Source organism: Anas acuta, chromosome 8 (assembly GCF_963932015.1).
Source record: "Anas acuta chromosome 8, bAnaAcu1.1, whole genome shotgun sequence".
Lineage (NCBI taxonomy): Eukaryota > Metazoa > Chordata > Aves > Anseriformes > Anatidae > Anas > Anas acuta.
Genome location: NC_088986.1, coordinates 3,679,878 through 3,703,365, shown reverse-complemented (window position 1 = coordinate 3,703,365; position 23,488 = coordinate 3,679,878). Strand labels below are relative to the sequence as shown.

The following is a 23,488-nucleotide window of genomic DNA, read 5'->3' as shown; positions in this document are numbered from 1 at the left end:
ACTTGCTAAAGTAGGTCAGGACTGTGTATTGCAGCGCAGGGGTACTCTGGCTTTAATGATTTCAAATATTTTGAGAAGCAAACTGAAAACACTTAGTCAAATTAAGTGTTTTCTCTGAGCTGTCAGCATTGCCAGCATTGCCAAGATGAACAGGATAAATTGGATTAGATGCAGTCTATATGCTTCAAATCCTAATGGAAAAGGATCCAAAACGTAACGCAATGCACAGAGGCAAAGCAAATATTATATATTGTCTGTAAAGCCGCAGATCTCAGCTTAGTGATTAGCCAGATAGTTTGAAATGGCATGAGTCATCTCCAAGAGAAGCTGCTGCTGGCTCCATGCAGCCCAGCTTGTGACAGTCTCTGCCTGCTCACGGAGGATTTTACAGCTGGGAAACAGTGTGGTAAAGGAATGCTGATTTGGGTTAAGTATGAAAGTGAAATTGTGTTAGACAACATACCCACGTGAGTCTTGAGCCACTGGTTATCAATGGGCAGGGATGCACGATTCAGATCATAAACTGGGAGAGCAGCACGAGGTTGTAGAGGTGGGTGAAGAGCTGCACCATGACAGAAACTGTTTGCTGCTCTTGTCCCTCCATCAGAGATGGACTGAAGGTGTCCAGGCAAGGATGGTGCTCTGGAGGGGGTCAGAGATTGCTGGTCCAGAAGCCACACTCACAAGGAATGTGCAAACCACTCCAAGAGCATTGCTTCTCTTGGAAAACAGCTCAAGCATTTATAAACATTTAACACTTTAGCACAGACTTAGCTTTTCTGATTTCAGTGCCAGTTAATGTGGCTTTCAAAAAAGAGTCTGGTTTTGAACACAGCCTCTGCAGCTCCAGGCTAGTCTAGTGACCAGTGGTTAGTGCCATCAGCTAACACAGATCCCTGATACTGGAGTGCAAAGATTTGGGTAACAGGCAAAACAGTGAAAGGAATGAGCACTTCAGCACTGTCTCCTATGAAGATCCTCAATGTTTTCTGCGAGCAAGAGTGCTGCAGTGCTTAATAAGATAGCGAAGATCTGTGTTATTGCCAACAGATGGAAACAGTCTGAAACCTGCAGGTTGTGGGGGGGTCGCTGGGTGGGAGGCAGGGTTAATCACAGCTGAAGTTTGGAGGGAGCACATGGAGATGTGGCTGTCACCTTCTGCCCCATGCACTCATAAACAGTCGGCACATAAAGCCCCTTTCACAGATGTTTTATGCTCCAATTGTGGAGTTTCTTGCCTCCATCTGAGAGCTGTTCAAATCTTTCTCCTCTGCTGGATAGAAACCACCCTTTTCCATGGCAGTTCGCATGCTTGGTTTTGTGCTGATATTGTCTATTAGTGTAAATAGACTAGTGTTGTTGTTGGATTTTTATTTATTTATTTATTTTAAGCTTTCTCTGTTTATATCAAGGTACTTAGAGGTACCTCCAGCTGCCTCTCAGGCTTTGTTTTGCTGATTTCAACAAGCCAAACTCTGTTATAGTAGACTCTCCATTCTTCTGATTTTGCCATTAGTTTTTCTCTATGCTAATTCTGGTTTGACTTTGTCTTTCTGGAGCTTGTATGCCCAGATGATGCCTGCCCAGTGCTCTGCAACATCATTAATAGTCAATTCATGCTAGAAACCCACCACTGAGAACATCTCAAAGTTAAGGCTAAGGGGTCTCCAGGTTTGTTTGCTCTCCCCACCCTTTTGCCCTCATCCTCCAGTTCCTGAAATAAAGCGTGCAAAACTGGCCAATGTCTTGGAAAAAATACGTGCAGGGTTGCAAAGGAAGCCAATGGAAAAATTAGGAATAAAACCCAACTAAGTCATTTACTTAAGCCACATGAATACAAATATCAAACAAGAGTATCTAAAACATCAACAAATTATGATAAGTAGCTAAAACACAGAAGTTGTCATCACCATGTCTGGACAGAATTTTGACAAGTCCTCAGATAAATCTTCTCCATCTCCTTTTTCCACAGACAGTTGATATTTTGAACAGAAATTCTCAAGTCAAAAGATGTACATCAATTTTTAGTTCTAGCAAAAAAAAAAAAAAAAAAAAAAAAAAAAAAAACTAGACACACAAAGCAGATGCTTTTCACTAAAGTTTTTTACATTAAAAAAAATCTTTTATCATAAAGTTGGTTTAAAAAATTGTCAAACTGGTTCCAAACAGTAGTGGTGAATACAGTTCCCAGTGGAGACAGACTACAGGTGCATGTTAGCATCTGTTCATCTGACAGGGAACAAATCCTTTAAAACTAATAAAAGGCTTCTACTTAGCTAGGCAGTGCCACCAAGCATTACAGAGGGATCAGCTTCAAAGTTCAGCTTAAAAAAAATATGTACTGTAACAAAATAAGAAATATCAGTTATGTAAGTAAAGAAGTATGCGTGTAGCATTTACTCCTATAAATTGAGCAGGTCTCAGTGCTGTAGAGAATTGATTTTTTGTCATGCCCAAACTCAACTGCATCTTTAAAAAACACAAAAAACAGCTCGAAGAGAACCAAAGGGATCTCATGGAATATGTTTCGGAGGATCCGAGAGGCACAGAAGACCTTAATGCAGCTGATCTCAAGGCAGACATATATTATTTAGCAGCAACGAGGAGGCATCCACTTACAAAGACAATACCCACCAGGAGCAGTGTTCAGGAGGGTAGTGCAAAACTGGCAGGGAGGACAAAGTCTGCTCTGCCCATGGGATGAGAAACTGCTGCTGGGAGAGAGCAGAGCAGCAAGGAAAGCTCTTCCCCAATTCAGGAGCTGCTGCTATCACAGACGGAAAGAAAAATAACTACAAGCAGGCAGCAAAAAAGAGAAGCAGGTTTGACCTCAAAAGAAAGATGAGTGTGTAGAAGTAGAGCTCTTCTCCAGTCTGATGGCTTGAACAGTGGTCTGCCATCTATGATATCTGTACAGTGATAGACTAATTGCTGTTGTAGATAACTGAATGATAACTGGTCTGGATAACATGTACCCGAAATACCAACAAATATATTGCTGCTTTTTCTCCCCTGTAAAACTCATGCATTTCACAAGATGATTGTCTTTTAACATTCCTGCACTTCTCCAAACACACTTGAGAAGAGGAGCAGGGAGAAACTGTGGTATTCTGTTGTGTATTTAAGCACAGCTTCAAAGTAAGGACAGGAAAGTTACATTGCAAAGAAATTGCCCAGAAAAATATAACATTTAAATGATGGCTCCACTAAAGACAACAAGGATAATAGAGCAACCTGAGTTCAAGGAATTTATTCCAGGTAATTCAGTGCAGCAGCCTGAGAGGTCTAGGGCACAGTCCGGGAAATGTAAGTGGTTGGAAATCACTCCCAAAGCAGACTATTTAGCATTTGTTTGGTATGCCTATGCAATAAGTTACAGCACTGTGTCATTGCACGGTTGTGCATGCAAGCCCAGCAAAACCAAGGTGAGTAAATGCAACAGTCTGACCCCCAGCCAGGGCATTTCTGCCACACAAACTCCTGAGTTACAAGTCTCAAAATAACAAATACTCTCCTTATTTTAAAATAATTCTGGCACACATTTCCTTTCTAAATATGTGCCAAAAGTCACATTTGATATTAACACAATATTGCACTAAACTTATTTTAATAAATTAAGGAAGGCATATTAAAGGAGTACCTTTAAGCCACACTTTTATATAGTCTAAACATTGAATGAGATGATGTGATCAGTGCCCCAAACTACTGGTCTCTGAAGGGATAAAAATCAACTTTTGACAACCTTAGCTGCTTCTGCAGCTGCAGGGTGAACATTTTCTTCATGTCAATTTATATTTCCTTTCCTTCAGTTCAATAGCTGATTCATTCAAGTGCAGACACTGATGAGGAGCTGAGGCACAGGAATGTTTGTTTTCTCTTTTCCAAGCGATGAGAGCAGACCAACATTAGAGCGTGATCTACTACTTCAGAATCCTCAAGGGACAAATGGTGACAAAACCATCAGACTGATTAACTCAGGGCATTTTTCCGGTGTCAATAATTTATCAAGTTTTAAAATACTGTATACACTTTATCTTGATTTTTCTGAAACATCTAGCAAGTTTCACACAGCTTGAGTTAGCAAATAAAATGCCTTCATAAAGATAGTGACTTGTGATTTTGCTTGAGTTGCAATTTTCATCTGAAAGCAGTTTGTCACAAGTGGAAAAAAAATCATCGCAGTAATTAGAACCATCAAACCCCATACGCTAAAATGATGCAGGGCAAACAGGGACAGGCAGAAGTCCCAGTGTTAATGGGGTGACATCAGAGCTCTGCAGCTCTTGTGGATCCTGGTGATGTAAGCTGCACCCGGTCACTCACCCCCTTTGGTCTGAGCAGTAGCCCTCCAGGCTCAGTCCCCTGGAGTTTAAAGCCTTTTAGAGTAAAGTATGAGATGATTTATTAAGGCAGATCTATTGCCTCTTAGTACCTTCTGTACAGAAATAGACAGTTTTTTGATGTGTATAAAGTTACATTATTTACATGTATGTGCAATACATTATCTGCCTCACAAACAAGTACCAAATGTCCTTGTCCCGCTGGTGCACAGTGAGGCTGAACCTCTCCATAGGAACCAAACTCTGAGCTACTAATGCAGAACAAGTTTTGAAACACGTGATTTAAATCAAGGCTAAGAAGCCTGACAATTTAAACCACTTTTGATACAATTAATTTTCATTTAAAAAGGAGAAAAAAAAAAGAGGGAGAGAGAGAGAAGAAAAGTACAAACATTGCCATGAAGATCAAAAGTCTGCCCTACCAGTATGTACACAGGTCTTCAGGTTGCATCCAGTCGGGACAATTGATCCACCACAACTCTTGTCCTTTGTATTACCCCCCTTGCATTCATGTACATCAGCTCCATGCCCATCACCTTCGGCACACTGTGCAGGGAGAGTTTGGAGGTGGTCGTGGCTCAGACACCCAGCCCTGCCTGGGATCCCAGCCACGGCTTTGGGGCTCGTGCTCACCCCCATAGTCTCGATGGAGTAAGAAGGGAGGATAAGGGAAGGATGATTTCCAAGTGTGAGTGAAAATAAAAGAAAATTATCTGTTTTTTGCATACTAGCAACAAGCAGCGTGTAACAAGTGCCTTACAGACAAGTCGTCTTGTCTGGTACCCATAAAGAGACACCATATTTTGAGTCACTCCCATTCTCAGCCCTTCATTTTATTATCGTGGTCAATTGATCAGTACCTGTTTGCATCTCCCAGGGGTACAGATGCCTGTCAAAAAGTAGAGAGTGCACTAATCCTGCACTGTTTTGTGGTCACCCGTGGTTTCCAGTCATGACGATTTTTATTTCCAGACATGTTGAATTTTGTTACCTGATCTTTTTTTCTCATCAGCCAAGATAAAAAAGTACGATTTTATTGTACCATCAAGTGAGAGTCAACTTTCCAGAGAGAATTCCAGATTTTTATTACATTCTCAGGATCCACAAACCACTAGAAAACTAAATATTTCAGCTAAAGACCAAAGCATTCAGCCAGAGTATTTCATGGGACTTACAAAGGAAGGCAGTGGAGATGTGTTGGAGTGTGAGGGAGCCCTGGCACAGGCTGCCCAGAGGGGCTGTGATCTCCCTTTTTGGGGACTCCTAAAGTAACCTGGATGTGGGGTGGGCCCTGCTTGGGGTGGCCCTGCTGAGGCAGGGGGGACCCAGGGGACCTAGGGGGCCTTCCGACCTCAGCCACTGCGTGATGCAGCTTCACCAGGTGCCAAAACCCACAGTGAAGAATGTGAACACAAACCACCTGAGGTACAGCACCCACAGCAGTGTAGTCAAAAGAAAATATATCAGCTTTCACCAAAAAGAACATGTTTTATATTCCTGCCATAAAAAGGATGGAGATTTTTGCTGTGCAAGCTGCAGATCTGCCCTACAGCACTCCTTGCATCCCCAGGTGACAGAACAGAGCATGGGCCACTTTCTGATCCTACGCATGAAATCTTAATTATAAATAATGTTAATTAAAGAATAAGAGTGTTGGTATGCAACCAGGCATCATCACTGATTCCCCTGGTTCTGCGTGGCCCACTCAGAGCCAAAACTCCCCTGAGTAATCCAGGCTTCAAATGCAACCCCTAGGAAGAGGCATTTTAAAAACCAGTCAAAATTATGGGTTTACAGAAAGAGTATCCGACATTTCCCTGTACGCAGATAACTTCAAAAGGCCTTGGAGAAAATAGCAAGGAATAGCAAGAAAACAGTCTTTCCCAGTTTTGTTGACATGTTAAGAACCAGTTCTGTGAAGATTTAAAGCCCCGGTTTACCTCCATAAACGGGGCTTTTCAAATTGCCTGCATTCTGCCCCAAATCTGCAGGCAGCAGTTCCTGTTGGCGGGTCTCCCGCGGCCCCTGAGTTCGGAGGGGTCTCAGTTTTACTACTGACTATTCACCAGCTGAAACTGTAGGCCATATGAAAGGGGCCCCATCTGACAGCCTTATTAACACAAATGATTTTTATTCTGCATGCCTGGGTAAGCCATGGGCACATGCCTGCAAGATCAAGGCCTTGGTCATTAATAACTTGGGCAATCGTTTCACCTAGAAGCCACACTCCGTCTACACAGAAACCTTTCCGGGAATCTGGTAAAAAGATTGATGAAAATTAAACATCTACTTAGTGAAGCTGAAGTAACCAATATATGATTAATACTTTCCAATTATATTTCAGTACAGTACATTGCTGAGTTTGTTATTACCTGCACTCTTAACACTCCATCTGCAGTGTTAAATCCATCTGTTGCTGAAAATATGACTATATCTTCAAGGGTTTCTGAATCATCATGCTGGTACCTTTTAACATAATTATAATGAAGAGTGATATTCATTATCCAGCGGAAATTAGAAACCTATAAATATGAGGGAGGGGGAGCAAGGGAAGAACGGAGGTCCAGCACTGCCCACTCTGACAATAGATCATGTTGGCTGCTGCCACTTAAAATATTGCTCCCAACTCTGGCCTTGACACCATCAGCTCCACTGGTTTCACTGGTGTTTCCTGATGGCTACCAGGGGGACCTGGTCCCTCAACTTTGTTCAGAGGTGGGCAAGAGAATAGGTGTCAACATGAGGGCATGGAGACACCAGTAACCTAAACAGTGTACACTACAGCCAGAGCTTCTGATGGGGCAGGACATCAACCCTTGGGAAGTCCTCACCCATACGAGGAGGAACGGCTGTGCTGACCCAGGTCTGCCTGCCAGGGGGGCTCTCACCAGGTGAGATGGCAAGAGGAAAGCTCCAGGCGTTGCTGCCTTTGGAGAGTATTAAAAGTAGAGGGTGCTGTTTCTAAACGCTTGATCAAACTAACAAAATAAATGTGTCGTATTTCTGTGCATATATTAGATGTTTAAAATCCTCTCCAATAGAGCAACAGCTGGTTTAAATGTGCCTGCAGGTAACAGAAGGGAAAGCTTATGCCAGTCTTCCCTGATCTCTGCTCTTCTCGACCTCTTTCCCTCCCCCTATTAGTATTCTACCTAACAAAATTAGAAGGCTTCTTTTTATAGTATTTTTTAAAATGTGAACTATCAAACACCATTAGGCAGTTACAGATAAATTATAGGCTCTATTTTCCCACAAGTCCCACAGCAGAACATCTATTTTTTAAACTCCGAGTAGCAATCTGCAACAAGGATTTTTTAAAGGAAGGACTGAGATTCAGGAACTGATTTTCAAAGCCTTCAAGTCCTAAAGACTAAACATAGCTCCTTCCTCCATGGCAAGTCCATGCAGTTCAGTGAACCCAAGCAAAGGAGGTTTCTTAATTAGAAAAAGCTTTCAGATCCTCATGGGGTCATTAAGCAGGGTTTTGCTTCACTGCAGCCAGAGGGACCCTACCAGGACCCCACCAGCGCAGCAGCAAATCTGCAGTGCCCTGGTGTACCTGGGCTCTTGAAATAGGATTCTTCCTCCTCCCAAATTCTGTCCTACATGTTCAGAACCTTGAAATGCATTCCAGCAGATCCAAAGGCTCTGCAAGTCCCTGTTTTGGAGTTTAAAAGGACTGTCTGGAGTTTAACTGGCACAAGTAACCATTTCCAATCTTCTGGAGAAAAACTTGTACTTAAAAGGATGGAAGTCCAACTTATAGGGCTAAAATCAGATGAAAGATCATTCAAATGGCCACATGAGCCACAACATTTTTGACCTGCCACCGTGAATCAAGCAGCAAGCAGAAAATCAGTTTAACAATATATTTCTTCCCACTGTACTGCTCACAAAATAGAGTCCACTCCATGAGCAAAACTGGATAATGCGCTGTTTAGTTCATATCTCTCGGCCTCCAACTCATCTCTAAAAGAAATACAGAGGGCTAACAGCCAGAGGTGCACAGCCAAAGCGTGGCTTTGAGCTTAGAGAAAGATCAGAACAAGACCAAGTACAAAAGCAGTGTAGATGAACTGCAATACTTCTACAGAAGTGAAAACAGGATCAGAGTTTTTACCCCCCCCCCCAAAAAAAAAAAAAAAAAGCATAGTAATTTAACTACTGAGGTTAACTACTAAGCTTACTAATGAAGCATCAGCATTGGCTTCTTCTTACTAAGTTTTTATTATTATTTTTTGGAATATAATCGGTGATCATTTTTGACTTGGAACCTGATAGAGATCTCAAAAGTTACTAGAGCTACTAGAAAAATTAAATAGGTTTAGTTTTTTTGTTTGTTTGTTTGCTTTCCTCTCCATGAACAGTTTTCTAGTGGAAGCAATGAAGTTTCCTGAAGTTTTCCGAAGCCTCAACTGCCTATCATCATTTGCCAAATAATCCTCTCACATGGTCTCATGTTGTTCACTGCAAGGTCATCGCCATTTCTCTTCTACCTTCCTACCATCCTGGACAAATTGGTGTAAGCGCAGATTTTAACCATTTAGCTAAAGAACATAGCCATAAGCATTATAGGTTTTATGTAGCACAGTTAAACTCATTTTCCCCAATTATTCATTTAATACTGGCATGAATTTCGCTGATCCCCTTAACATACCTGAGATTTTAGTATTTACTAAAACACTTAGCAAAGAATACTTGCACACATAAAAAACCTCAAGTGGAACAAATTCAATGAGTAATTCTCTCTCATTTGTGTAGGAAATGTCTACTTTGAAGGAAACCCTGCATAAGCTTTCTGCTCTGGCTTTGGCAGGAACTTACCTGCACAACTCAAGAACATTTCAAACGTGAAGGAAAAAGTCGGGGAGCAAATGTGTGGAACAAGCTGCATAGCTTATTAAAGAGCAAAGGAAATGGCAAACCTGAACCTTTCAAGCAACATGGCTAAAAGATCTCACTAAGGTAGAAAACACTTCATGCAGTGAATTTTCTTACCATAGCCAAGACCTTCAAATATCCCTATTTACTACCTGTCTCCATTGCTGAATGTCATTAGGAAGACATCACATGTCAAGTAGGATCGCTGATAAATACCTCGAGAACTTGGTCATCCTCAGCTATTGCCAAGATGTTGAATTTGGCCCTTTTTGCAACAGCTGGATTCATTTGCACAGAAGGCATCATGCATATGTACTAAGGTTATATTGTCCTGTGCAGTGGGGCTGCCCTACGTTAAAGCAGTCTGAAATGGGATTGAGAAGGTGATGCCAGACTTCAGTCCAGGCTTATATTTCTCCTTTTGAGCTCATTTGGTTCATTTTAATGTCAAAAATTAGATTTCAGTAAACAGTCGTTTGTTCTTATGCCTTTCCTAACATCTGCTCATGAAAGTAGAGATTAAAAAAAAATAAAAAGAGGTGATAATAATTGCCAGTGATGTCAGATGTTCTTGTTTACCTGGAAGATATCAGTTCAGGAGCAGCAGAACTTCTTTGGTTTGGTTGGTTTTTAGGCTGTAAAAATTAGCATCCCCCACACTATAAAATCTGCAAGAGGGAAAAATAGATGTTAGATCTTTTCCCTATCACCTTATAAAGTGTAATTCAGCTCGACAGTTTCGTACATATCCAGGAGAAGTGTGAGAGAAACAACGTAGTAACAGCAGACGTGAGTTAATTGTCTGGAGACTCGGTGTCTGGAAAGTGGAGGTGATGTCTTGTGATGGTGCAAGTTTCTTTGACAACAAGTAGTTTCAGGGACTTCCTCTGGCAATTGGTTTTCTGATCATGTAACACAAGGCATCAGTCTCAAAAGATGGCTAAAAAATGTGGAGATCTACCATACAGTATCTGACCCCCAACTGATGCTGCTCTGCTGCTACCATTTCGTCTCTCAGCTCATCAGCTCAAAAGAATTCTCTTTTGATGTTGGTTTTATTCCAGTGTCTTGACATTTCTATTCATTTTCTTTATTTGTTTCAGCATTCCAAAGAAACAAACAAATTGAGTCAGCATACCTAAAGAAAAAATGAAAAAGAATTTTTTTTTCCTTTTACTCTCTCCTGATTTAATACTCATGAAAATCCACAGACAGTCTGTTGATTTTTATCAAGTTATTAATGCAAAGCAGGACCTGTACGCATGAAGCATCATGTTATATTTATTACTGATTAGTGGCTTCAGCCATCTTATCCCTGCACACTTTCCTGCTCTGAAATATTCTTCAGCATGGCCTTCAAATCTTTTGAATGCGGTGTCACTTGAACCAAAATCAGAAAACATCAGACATGTGTATCGGTAAGAACCATCTCCCCTCCTGCAAGCTTGGCGATGACACGGCTCACCTGAGTGGTGGGCTGTCTTTTTTAGGCAGGATGGTAACAGGAAACTTGTACCTAATGGTCTCCCTTCCATCAAATATCCTTAAAACAGCCCAATCCTTGGTTGTGTCACTGTCATCATGCTGGCTATAAGCAACTGCATCCTTCATGTTTTTTTACTGTGCACTTGAAGCTTTTGCCTCCTGTTATATAAACGCAGGAAGAAAGTTACCATGTGCTCTTTCTATCAACATAAATTACCAATAACATTTTCACATTTAAGCAGATAAGACACATGTCTTCTGTTCACTGTGTAAAGGCTGGATCCACTTAAAACCAACAGGAGCCCTTTCATTCACTTCAGTGAACTTCAGATCAGGTTCCAAAGAAGTGACATGGTTATTTTTTCACTCTTAGCTAGACATTGGACGGTTCTCAGTAACTAGCCTCAAGTCTGCATACTCTTACTGCAGAAATTCCAGAGCATATGAAAATCTTTTGTTTTTCCAAGTTATTTTTTTTCTAGAAAACACACAAAAGAATCAAAGCTTGCTCAGGAAAATTACGAGGATAAGTTCTGCAAGGGGAATTATGCTTATATTTTGTAGGCACTGGATTGCATCCCAAATCTTAACACACATCTGATATTACATTCCTCACACTGTGGTCCATCCATATTGGGGACCTTTCACTACCAAGAGCTGGACAGCATCCCCATTATCATTAGCAGCAGTCTGTACAGCACCCTACGTTGTAGGACACAACTGTCCTATGCAGCCCAACCCTACCACACATACTACTGTTGAAGACTGAGCATAAGGATTGGCATTACTCTTCACAAAGAAGTACACAGAAAAATACAAGACACGAAACCCTCTCTTAAATCGAATTCAAGCAGCTGATTTGGGGAAAGGGGAGTTTTATAATGTTACTTTGGGCCTGGAGGAACTCTCTTGTTACTACACCAATAAATGTTGAGTCTGATACCACAACACTTCCCTGCACCAGGGGAATTCTCATAGCACTTGTGTCTGCGGCAGGCAAGGATGAGCGACAGCTTTCCCCATTTAGCCAGCCTGCTTGCTGCATGCCAGGTCTGCAGCAGCTTTGGGGCCTTCCAGACCAACATGTTAACGGATGATTTGACTTCAGAGCAGAAATGTAATTTAAAACCACATAGAAACAGAAAAATGTGTGCAACAGGCCCCCAAACCGGTAGATTCGAAAGAATATATTTTTTCTCATTTCTGCCTTTGAAATCATCTTTATTGCGACTGGGAAAAGGTGAAAGATTAGGTTAATAACAATGGAGAGTAAGCTTTAAAATGTCCTGAAAAATGTTTCTTGTTTTTATGGTCCTACACATCTGGGAGGCTCTGGAATCATATCTGAACTTTCCACATCCTAAAAGGTATTTAAATTCCTTTTTGCTAGGAGAAACTAAATGCATAAATATATTGAAGGAAGTGATTTTAAGTGCCTATGAGAACTATAACAACAGTAATGCAGCTGGACAGAGCAGCAACACTGCAAGTAGCGACAAGCCATATACATTGTCATTTTCCTCCTGAAATTCCAGGCATTTCCATTCTCATAAACCTTTAAGCAATAAAGTGGTTATCTCATTTAATACTCAGAAGGCTTCAGAGTTTATCCTTCAGCAGTTTGAAAATTTGACTATTACTGAGCAAGGAAATGCACATCTCACTTGCAGTGAGGTAGCTGCATGAGCGGAATTAGCACCCATAGAGAAGACCCATGACCAAGGCATATTTTTAAAAACACTCATCAGACTTCACACAGAGCCATAACTCCACTATCCCAGGTGTACCTGCACAGACATATTACCATGCACTTGAAAGCACCGTACGCTCACACATCGAAGCAAGATCATATATAACCCTTCACACCCATGTTCCACCAAACCTTGGGAGCATCGGTCTTCGCACTTCCTTTGAAAAATGGGCTGCAACAGGAGAACTGCTCACAAACACATTATCAGTTGCTTGAAACTCAGCCTAGCAAAACAAGCAAAACAAACACTCCCCAAAAGATTAATGCAGCGTTTGCTGACTGGCGAGCTTGCTTTGGATGTAGTACAGCAGCCCCGACTGCAGACAGCCAGGCTCCAGTACTTCAGAGTCCTGTCTCTCAGCATGAGACACATTGGGTGGCAGGTAGCAATTCTCATGTCACACAAACCCTGCCGAGTGAAGGATGTAATGGTCTGCGAATGCTTCTCCCAATGGGTGAAGTACCTCTCTAGTGGGGGGTTGGTAACATGCAGCTTTAGCTTGTCCTGTGGCATTTCTGCAGCTTCTGCATCTTAAACCACGGCTGCAAGTGCACGAGGATGAACTGATCAGCTTGCAAGATGAACATAGATGTGAATTGGTGGTGTGTTTGGAATAGCTCCCTTTATCAGGAAATAAAACCAATCATTTTCTGTTTACAAATAAGAAAACACAGCAGATCTTTTGCATACATATCAGCAGAAGCATGTGAATTCCCACAGGCAAGTGTGTGCACATGTATGGGTGTGTACAGATAGACATCAAGCAACTCTTAGATGCATCAACAAGTTACTGGGATAATACTATAGAATTAGCATTTAAACACAACAATTATCTTCTAAGCTTTGCTTCAGACAGTCAATAATCTTCTCCCAGTTGTTGTTGCTGGCAACATTCCTATTCACAAGGGCAGGATTATCCATTAACCTCCTGAACAACTGCACAAAGAAGGGCGATACGTAGGTTAGCACAGATGCATGGAGCAATCCAATAACTAATTTGCCAGTTTTGGGCCCCTGTTTTATATTAGTAATGCCAGATCCGCATAGGAAGACATGGCATGAATGATAAGCCCTTGAAAACTTCAAAAGCCGTACTTGTGCTCACACATCCAGGCAACCTGAATTCTGGATGGGAGAGGTGCATACGCCCTCCACAGGGATCACAACCCAAAGGGTTTTCAAAATTCACGGCAGTGATCTTGTCTGTATGCAGAAGAGGCCATAGCTGCTTCTGATGAAGATACAGTTAGCAGGCAAGGAAATGTTAGCTAAGCCCCCTAATTTTATAAATGACATACACTTATAAGTTCAGGCAGGCAATCTTAGGTACTCTCTATATCTATCAATGAACAGCGTTAGACCACTAATTCCTATTGATATTACCTAGTCACAGGACGGCAATTCAGACTGCTGATCACAGAGAGCTGTGACAAGCCCAGACACCAGAAAACCACAACATCCAGCTCCTGCCCAGCAGTGCAGCCGGCAAGGCCTTACCACTTTTCTAGAGAATCATTAATCAGATCTCAAACAGCCAATATCTGCTGTCACTCATGATTGAAATGGACTGTTTCTTACCAGTAGTTTCTAACAGAATGGGGCTGTCATCCATCTTGGGTGATGGGGTTGGTACTGGTATCATAGACCTGCAGCCAGGAAACCTTCACAGTTAGTCTTCATGCCACATATTTCTTTTGCCTCTGGATGGCAGGCTCTGTTACTAGGTAATGTAGTTTGGTTTGGTTAACTAAAGGAAACAATTCACAAAGAGATTTATTTCACATTTAAAGAAGTTACATCTAATTTCCTGCAAAAGCATTTCAAACAGACCACCCTGACATGAACCTTTTGTTTACGACAATTAGCAGTTCTAGATAACCACCCCTACTAAAAGGAAGAGATGGTAATATATGTGTAAATACAAACTCAAGAATGATGATACCTGTACACATCAGTGCCCTACAGATTCATTGGAAGAGTGTGTGTATGTGTATGTGTACCTACAAGCACATGCACAGGGCTTCTGGCATACCCGGCCAGTGTGTTAGCAGTAGGTGAGCAATCCTGTAGAGAAAGAACTTGAAAGAAGTTAAGACATTTGAAGTTGAAATATTTCATCCTGAAATAAAAGTATTTCTCCTAGGAAATATTGCCTCTCAAGACTATATTTCCCACCTGTCACTGCTTCTCTGCCCTTTGCAAGGAAGATATGCACCACGGGAGTCCTTACTGAAGACGGTTTTGATTTGAAAAATTTCAGCCCATATAGCATGGGGGAAATCCACAGTGATATACATGGGGTTAAGCAAATCCCAGTTGTACAGTATTTTTGAGTGTTCATTTTAAATGTGTTCAGAGTTAAGCATTGCCAATCCCACTTAACAGTGCCGTACTTTATTGCAGAGAGAATTAACATTCCCTTAAGAAACCTAGAAAGGGTGAAGAAGCTCTGAGCTTTATTTTCAGTTAGTCTTCATTGTACATGTTTCTCTAACATCATCTGGATATAAACACCCTTAGAAAATATTGTCTTTAAATAATACTTCTGTGAATGTAACTACTTGGATGGCTGGAAAAAATCAATTCTAAGGAGAAGTCTGTACTTGTTTCACGACCCCAAAACCTGCTTCACATCACTTTTGCTCTAAGGCTTTACCATTGTTCTGAAAAGAAATCTCCAAGATGCTGAACAAACATAAATGCACAAAACAAATAAAATAAAATAAAAAACAAGTCTTTGTTAATAATCTATACAATGTGTTTATAGTAAAAAATTTGAAAGCCAAAAATAAGCTTATCTGAACATACTGCCTGATTTTAAATTAGTCGCCTTTCCTTCTGATTGCATTTTGCAGATATTCAGGTAAACGCCCTTCTCCTCTGTCACTATTAGACCTCAGGCAGTAAACAAATGTCTCCAAAAACATGATCCGTGCAGGCAGACTGTACCCAGCCCAACACTGCTGTTTGTGGAGGCTGAGCTGCTTCTGTCCAATCTGTTAGATGTGCAAAGCAATTTGGGGACTTCCAGAGGCATTTGTCCAAAGTGAGCAATACTTGACTCCAGCTTCCTCATCTGTATGTGAGGAACAAGTATTTCTACGATAGTCTCCAGTCCAGTAAACCTGAAAGCAGAGGATTTATTGCATTCAAGATCAAGAAGCCTTGCCTTTGATCATTTATACAGTGGTTTATGAATGAATGCATTCAGAGCCCAGCTTCAGCACACTCTGAAATATTCATAGGCACAGCCAAGAACAATACATTGAAAGTTCGTTAGAGACCAGATCCTCTGCTGGGGGTTCATCAAAAGACAACTCTGTTGACTTCAGTGGGCAAACAACAGTTTACACAAGCTAAAAATTCAACCTTTTTGCACATTGAGCTCTTCTCTGTAAACTACACTTTAATAGACATCTGTGAGCCAGATAACAAACACTTCAGATAAATCACTGGGAGGTTTAGAGAGCTCTACATGCTCACACAGATTTCCAGTTGTAGAGCAGGGGCCAGAAGTCAGCACTGATTACATCGCAGTAGCTACTAGCCATTAGAGATATCAAAGTCACACAAATTTGGACAATTTCTTTAAGCACTGTGTTTTTGTTTTTGTTTTTGTTTTTCTTTTTCTTTTTTTCTAAAGAGCTCTCTCAAGACCTCTGCATATTTTATTCTATGGTTCTGGGATGTATGCTTATGCCCCCTGCTTCAGTAGGGCTGGATATACCCACTGTGACTGGAAATGCCAAATAGGACTGCCAGAACAGCTCTTTCTTCAGCAAATCAGCTGGAGAATTACACAATGCCTCTTCCCTACAACAAGCTTTCCTGGTGATACTACCCCTCATTCAGCCATGGCTTAGCCCAGAACTAGGGCAGCACCTGCAAATTATTGGCACTTTAAAAAGAATCCTTCATAAAGCCCAAGCATTTGTTGTTTTAAGTTGTATGAAAGTCCTGGTCAAGTGGAACTATCCAGACACACTGTTTACTGGGGACTTTTCTATGACTGTTGGCTCAGGTGTAATTCTGGAGTGCTGTTTTCATAATAGCTACCAAAATTAAGAACTGCGATTTTTCAGAAGGACATAAAAAATGAGGTAGTGGACAATTTCCAGCAGAGACGAGCCTGCGAGAAGCCTAGATAATAACAAAAGCAAGAACAATAATCACCTCCAACTTGGTAATAAAACACAAAAGGAGGCATTCCCTTAAAAAGGATTTTTCATTGATCCAGCAAAACTCACTGGGCTTAAAATGTAAGTCACATTATCACAACTGAGATCCCACCTGTAAGCTCTCAGCCTCACACTGTCTTCCAAAAACAGTCAGCCATCATCAATATACCTGACTTTGCCACACTAGAAATGGCAATCAAACTTCTGTTAAGATAAATGATATTAGCAAGCTGGTAAGAGAAAAAAAAAATCTTTATTTCACCAGCCAAATTCTACAGTGTTGACTCAGGAGGCACCTGAAATTTTGCTCGCGTAAGTACTACACGCTTGAGCCCATGCTAAAAACAATCTCAAGAACATTTTAAGATTAAATATAACTTTAATGTGCTAATTCCATGCAATCATCCATAGAATAATAATTTAAGATAGGAAATAAAGAGGGAAAAATGCCTTTGTACAAGTTATTCTATTAAGGACCGGAATATTAATGTTATTGGGTACATGAAACCCTGTGCAACCATGGAAACCATTGCATTTGATCCATTCAGCCTCCACCTCTGAAATGTGGCCTATGGTTGCTATGAGAAGATATAGCACACACCCCTCAGCAGTTCCTATTAAGCAGATATTTAAGTTCTATTGTGTATTTGTCTCTGCTTCATCCCAGCATAAGGCTATTTGTGGAACAGGGGTTAAGGAGAGGCTTCTGAGATCTGAAAACATACCTTTCAGATGAATCTAGGAAATCAGATGTTACTTCACAACAATTCAGGGTTTACTTGTGACACTTTAATTGATATCCCTGCTTGTTCTTAGAAGATAAAACATAGTATCACCATTTTAACTTGGAGAAGTTAGCAATTAATTTATATTCCAGGAGCATAGAAGTATTCTTTCCAAGCTCATCCTCAGCCCAGACTAGCTGCAGACAGCCTACGGGGATCGGGGATAAAGAAATACTTCAGCTATGTCCTAATATATATTCTTTTAATCTTTTAAAGTGTAAAATTTGAAGGAAAATATAGATGCACACCTTCTGCAACCTGGAAAACTCAAAACTGTAACTATCATTTAATCTGTATTATTTTCTAATTGCAAGAACAATCACACTAGGAACAATAATGTTGCAAATAAAAAACATCTCAACTTACCATAATAAAGACTGAAAATCAAACAGAAGATTTTAGAGAGGTTTAGGAATTCTCACAAATCAGAGAACAACATCTTCTACCAGTGTGGGTCAGGAAAACGTTTTCCCCATGCAAAACACGTAACTTATCTAAACCAACATTTGCACTTTTGTGTCAAAAGACTGGTGCTGGCCACAGGCTGAGGTGAGTTACTAAGCCTTTTGGCAGAAACTTGTGTGAAAAAAAAAAAAGCTACTTTCAAACAAATAAAATAAAAAACAGGTGGGAAAAATACCATTTTTTTGGAAACAATAAGCTAGCTTGACACCAGGCTGTGTCCCAGAGAGCCAACTTTCCAGTATGTGCCCCACCTCGGTGCCTCCAGGCTGGTGAGGCGGCTTCTGGCGACAAAAAGAGGCCTCAGGATCTCAGTCAGTCACTGAACACACAACCGGTTCAGGCTCTTCTATTCAAATACAACTTTGAAGTGAATTACAATAAATAAAAGTGAAGAAAGTATTAGGAAATACCCACGGAACAGCTGGTGCAAGGGTTGGAGGCAGCCGCCTGGGAGCCTCAGCCTTCTCCATCCCGCTGGAGCCCAGCCCTCCTGGGGAGATTTCCAGCACCCAACCTCCAAAGAGCTGACCTCAGCAGTTTCATGAGGAGAAGGGTCCTGGGTCCAAAATCCCGCAGAAGATCACTCACCCGAGGCGCTCCTTCCTTCCCCAACTTTCTGTGCCACCGGCTCATTTAAACACGCTCCCACCTGCGGGAGCGGCTGTCCTTAGGAGCATCAATCCGTAGCTGGGTCTCAGGAACATATACCATCTGTCCCTTCCCGTGGCGATGCCTTTATTCCCTGAGACAAGTTCTGCTGCTTCTACATATGCAAGACTCACCAGAAGCACCAGAATATCCAACTTGAGAAAAGCGAGCAGAGCTTCGATCCTTCGAGTCCAGGTGCCTTCCTCTACGCAGTTAAAGCTCTCGGTGGATGACAGGCTAATGTATCAGTGTTAATTTCTGTGAACTAAGGCAAGAGCAGCCTTTCTGCTTAAAAAAAGGGCTTGAAATTGCTTCCAGCTCCACAGCTACCAGGAAGAATTTTGCTTCGTATTTTGTCTTTAAGGTATATAAAAAAAGTGACCCAGTTTCTTCCAAGCTGTCGCGGGTGCTTCTTGCTCTGTGTCTCTCAGCGGCCGGGGCGGCCACGGTTGAGCAGCTCACAGGTGTTGTAGGGTGTTACATCGGTTTAGGTCACTGGTTCATGTGACAAGTGTTCAACAGATGGAGATCGCTCCCCTGGCATGCAGACAGGCTAAGGTCACTCTACATGGAGAGGAACACGCTGAAGAGAAACAATACAACCAAATCGGAGCAGTCCTGAGCTGCCTACCTGAAGCTGCCTAGAAGCAAGCATGCAGCATTGCAGCTCTGGAAATGCTGATTTTGTTGTGAACAGAACCTATTAAATGAGATATCCTTAGGAAAATGTTCTCCAAAATGCAGCAGTGCATCCTTTTTCACCTGTGATTTCTCCAGGTATGATTATGATGCCCGTGTCCTACACCTGCACCATGTTTTGCTCTTATTAAATGAAACTAACTGATTATATGTTTTCATTTAAGTGTATTTGGAAAAGTCTACATGAGAAATACCAGGTAAATGTCCAGCTCCTGATTTACAAGTGGTAGCAAGTCCCTCAGTCTGTGCATTTGATTTGGATTTAAGAAATAAATATTCTTAGGAAAAGTAGAAGTTGTGAATGAGCAGAATAAGTCAGGGAGACAGTCAAACTGAGAAGACAGACCTCACACCCTGGCTCAAGCATCAGTACAGTCCTGACCCACCAGACAAACCCTAGGCCCTGTTCTGGGAGCACCTCTGTTGTCATCTCAAGGCATTCAGCTTAAAAGGCTGCTGAGAACGATGAGTCCAGCTGACCATCAGAGATAGTTTATCAGATCTTTCAGTTTGGGATCATACATATCACAAACATCGCTGCAAGCCACACTTGGGTAGCTTATGGACATGTCTGCTCACTGAGGATCGCTGTGCTCATTGAGCACCAGCGCTACTTCAGAGACAGCTCAGCTGAAGCTGCTATTTGCAGCACAAAGTGAACGTTACCAGATATAGCCCTAAGGTTTCAGAGTGTGAATTACTGCGGTGACACGCTGAAGCAGAGAGAAGTGGCAGTGACCTGCGAGCTACTGCTTGCAAGTGTATTAACCCATTCAAACACACAAGGGTGCGCGTTCCTCATGGCTAAGATCATTCTGCACAGGTCATGAGGTGCCCCACTTTGAGTAAGTCTTTGAAATTTTGGCCCATTAAGACATACAATGAAAAATACTTTAAAGTCATAAAAACGAGGAGAGTAGAATTTGAAACAAGGGCTATATTCAATATTCATATACTTTTACTAATAGAGCCATTCTCCTACTTTCTACCCAAATCACATACTGCACAAAACTGAGTAGCTTTCAAAAGCCACATTTATCTACATTGCGGCTATGCATGCTGGCACAAAGGTGACAACAGAAAAAAAAAAAAAAAAAAAAAAAAGGGAAAAAGAAAAAGACAGAGGAACTCCCGTGTTTAGAGACAGAACAATCCTTAGCACTTCCATAATATTGAATCCATGCTTAAGCTTCCATGCTTAAGCAACATGGGGACACTTTGTTGACTTTCTGATTTGACCGCTAAAAATCAGCAGAGTTCCTCACAGCAGTAAGTAAATTTCCATTTTGGATGGCAAGACCTCAGCACTACTTAAGTCAAAGTAACTTTTCCCTTTAAGACACAAATTGAAACAGGATTTCATCTGCTTCCAGCATTAGGCTTTTGGGTCCTGGTGGGATTCAGTCATGCATTGCTATTTTAATGTCTAACTTACAATACTCTTGGAAATCACATGTTCCAAACTTCCAATCATTATGTATGTATTGTAATTGCTACATGTGGCCCAGGTTCAAGTAGCCCACACTCATACATCTACCATGTCCTACATATACCCGTAAGGCCTCAGAACTATGTAGGTTATATGGAATATTAGTCAAGGTAACTTAGAAGGTAGGCCTACACCATCTTGGCCTATAGAGCATCTTATAAATGTGATATATTTGCATGTGATAGATTGATGTGATATATAAAATGCATTAGCTCTTACTGTATTTAATAAATGCTGAAAGCTAGCAATAGCAAGATAGACTTATGATCTCTCCCATCCTTTGTCTTACTGGAGATGACCAAAAAAGACCGCTTGATTGAGATCATTTACTGACTTTTTTGTTCATTTGGCAGTTAATGTATATTTTAGTATATTTTTTCTTACTTTTAGCAAATTACATAGAAGCAGACACACACATACATACAAATCGCAAAGTTGCCTGACTGCTTATTACATCTTTTTAGCAACTTGTTGGTGTATCTCTATTCTGGAGAATATTTCACAGTTCAGTGATGGAAAATAGTTTGCACTTCATTTGTGCATGTACTAATTTTGGATTAAACAGGACCACATAAATCCTGCTGAAAAATGATGCAATTAAGCCAGACCTATTTGTAAAAAGGACAACATGTGGCTGTAATTATAATGACTAAACATTTGGTAACACATTGACTTATTAGTACGCTAAGACGAGTTTGTGCAACATGCTGAGTAGGTCTTTATGTGAATAAATCTTAATATTCCCCCAAAAGCCATTAAAAACATTCCTCTATCGTATATGCATTTCTGATCAACTTCCACAGTGATCTGCTTTTTCAAAATGGTCACTTATGTTGTAAGCATGGCACTAAGTGTACTCTGTACTTGGTGGTAAGGTGTGAAGTATCTGTAGTTAGTCAACTGGATTTATTTCAGAGCAAAACTATTGCCCAAGAATGACTGAACGACTGGCATACACACCAAACATCTCAAGTATATCTATTTCAAGTGACCAATAATTTGTGATGACTTACAATGCTTATACTTCACGATGCTGTTGCAGTTTATATGAGGATTTAGATTTCTCAGCACATTTCTAAACCCTTGGCAACCCCACAGAACTACTGCAGTATTCACCAAAACAACTTAATAAATATTGGCTGCTGGCACACATGCATTCCTGTGCACCTATAAAAGACCACAGGCTACATCCACAGTAACCTTACGATGCCAAGTGAGGGTACAGGGTAAAGTGAGGGTACAGAGTAGGTTTAAGTTTTTTTGTTTGTTTTTTTTTTTTCTTCTCCTGTTTATAACCAAATTCAATGTCTTCTATACCTTAGCTGTAGAAATGCACACTGTTGTGTTAGCATCCTTGTGTCGTGCTGCCCATCTCTCCTACTTTCTCTTGTGATGAGTGCTGTATGGGAAAGATTTTGCAGTCTCGAGACACCCCTGTAAGGGCAAGCAGACAGAAGTGTCCAAGCAAGGTGAAGGGGGCCTGCCTTTCCAAGACATACCTTGGTGTATGGACCAGCAGTGATGCATACTGGAATTTCACATTCATCAAAAACCACTGCAAACTCAACACAAAGCATGAGTTGAAGGCAAGACTGGGCTCAAATGCAGCCTCAGGTCCATATTCAAAGTACCAAATATCCTCTTCAGACATTGGTCTAGGCCTTCGGCTATCTCCCTCACATTCAGACATGCATGGGCAGGGATGTGAGGACCTCAGGGCCCGACACCATCAGACAGACCAACAATGGTCTCTCCAAATTCTTTTCTGCCCAGCCGCAGAAGCCAGGCTGTCACACACAACAAAGATTTCATTTATTGTTAATCTTTCAATCTTAAGTTTTTCTTAAGGATACCATGGGTGATGCACAGTCACCAGTGGAACATTTAAAGGTTAAAACAAGACTAAATGTAAAATCTCTTTGCCTTCCAAATTCCCAGTTCTTCTGATTCTCTGCTTTATCCTCCAACCCTACAGGAAAGACTTATTTTCATAGTTGCATGCCTTTCACTGAACTAGATCAGAAGGATCCCTCTCATCTACAAAGGACTCATTTCCTTCAGAATTAAGACACTGAGTCAGTTGTTTCCGCAGTTCCAGGGACCTTTCTTTCCCTGCTAGCTGGGAGGCTTGATTTTTTTCACAGGAGACCATGTAATATAAACATAATCAGTCCTTTCACATCATGTAGCTCTTAGCTTCAACAGGAGCTTCCTTACTTTGAGATTTTTTTTTTTCCCTGATAACTCCTACTAAAGGAAGATCCTTCCATAGGAAGAAGAACAAAAAAAAAAAAAAAAAAAAAAAAAAAAAGCCCTTAAATGCTAACATGCATTCAATGCCACTAAATGTGCACCTGTGTCTTGTCATTTCAAAATTAATATAAGCCAAGGTATGTGATCCCTTCTGCTAATTAACGCAGTCCTCTCAGATTCCCCTTTCCCCTCACACTAATTAGCACAGAAAAAACCTCACGCAGACAAACAGACAAAATAGCCACAGGACTCCGCTGTTGAACAAAGCATTTTCAGGAGGAGAAGGGGCAGAGCTCTGTGTCGGTAATTTTAAACACCTGATTGCCTGAAGCGTGCAGGTGTGAGAGAAATGTTGACTAAGTGATGCAAGCCTTTAAAAATGCCTGAAAATTCACAATCCTCATTAGCTGTATGAATAATTTATCAGCAGCCCTGCAAGCTGGGGAAGGGATACTTTTGTTGTCTGCTTGGCTAGTAATAAGGTCACTCACCATCAAAAAGGGGGAGGAGGAGC

At 41.2% G+C, this 23,488-nt stretch overlaps 1 long non-coding RNA gene across 1 annotated transcript in view; it reads right to left on the bottom strand.

Moving 5' to 3' along the window:
• LOC137860462 (uncharacterized) overlaps positions 1 to 23,488 on the bottom strand; it is a 30,447-nt gene that overhangs the window by 6,125 nt on the left and 834 nt on the right. The window contains exons 2-4 of the long non-coding RNA XR_011098925.1: positions 14,458 to 19,116; positions 14,036 to 14,204; positions 9,801 to 13,393 (exon numbers count right to left, since the gene is read on the bottom strand). This is a non-coding gene — a long non-coding RNA (uncharacterized lncRNA). The remainder of the gene's footprint in view (positions 1 to 9,800; positions 13,394 to 14,035; positions 14,205 to 14,457; positions 19,117 to 23,488) is intronic.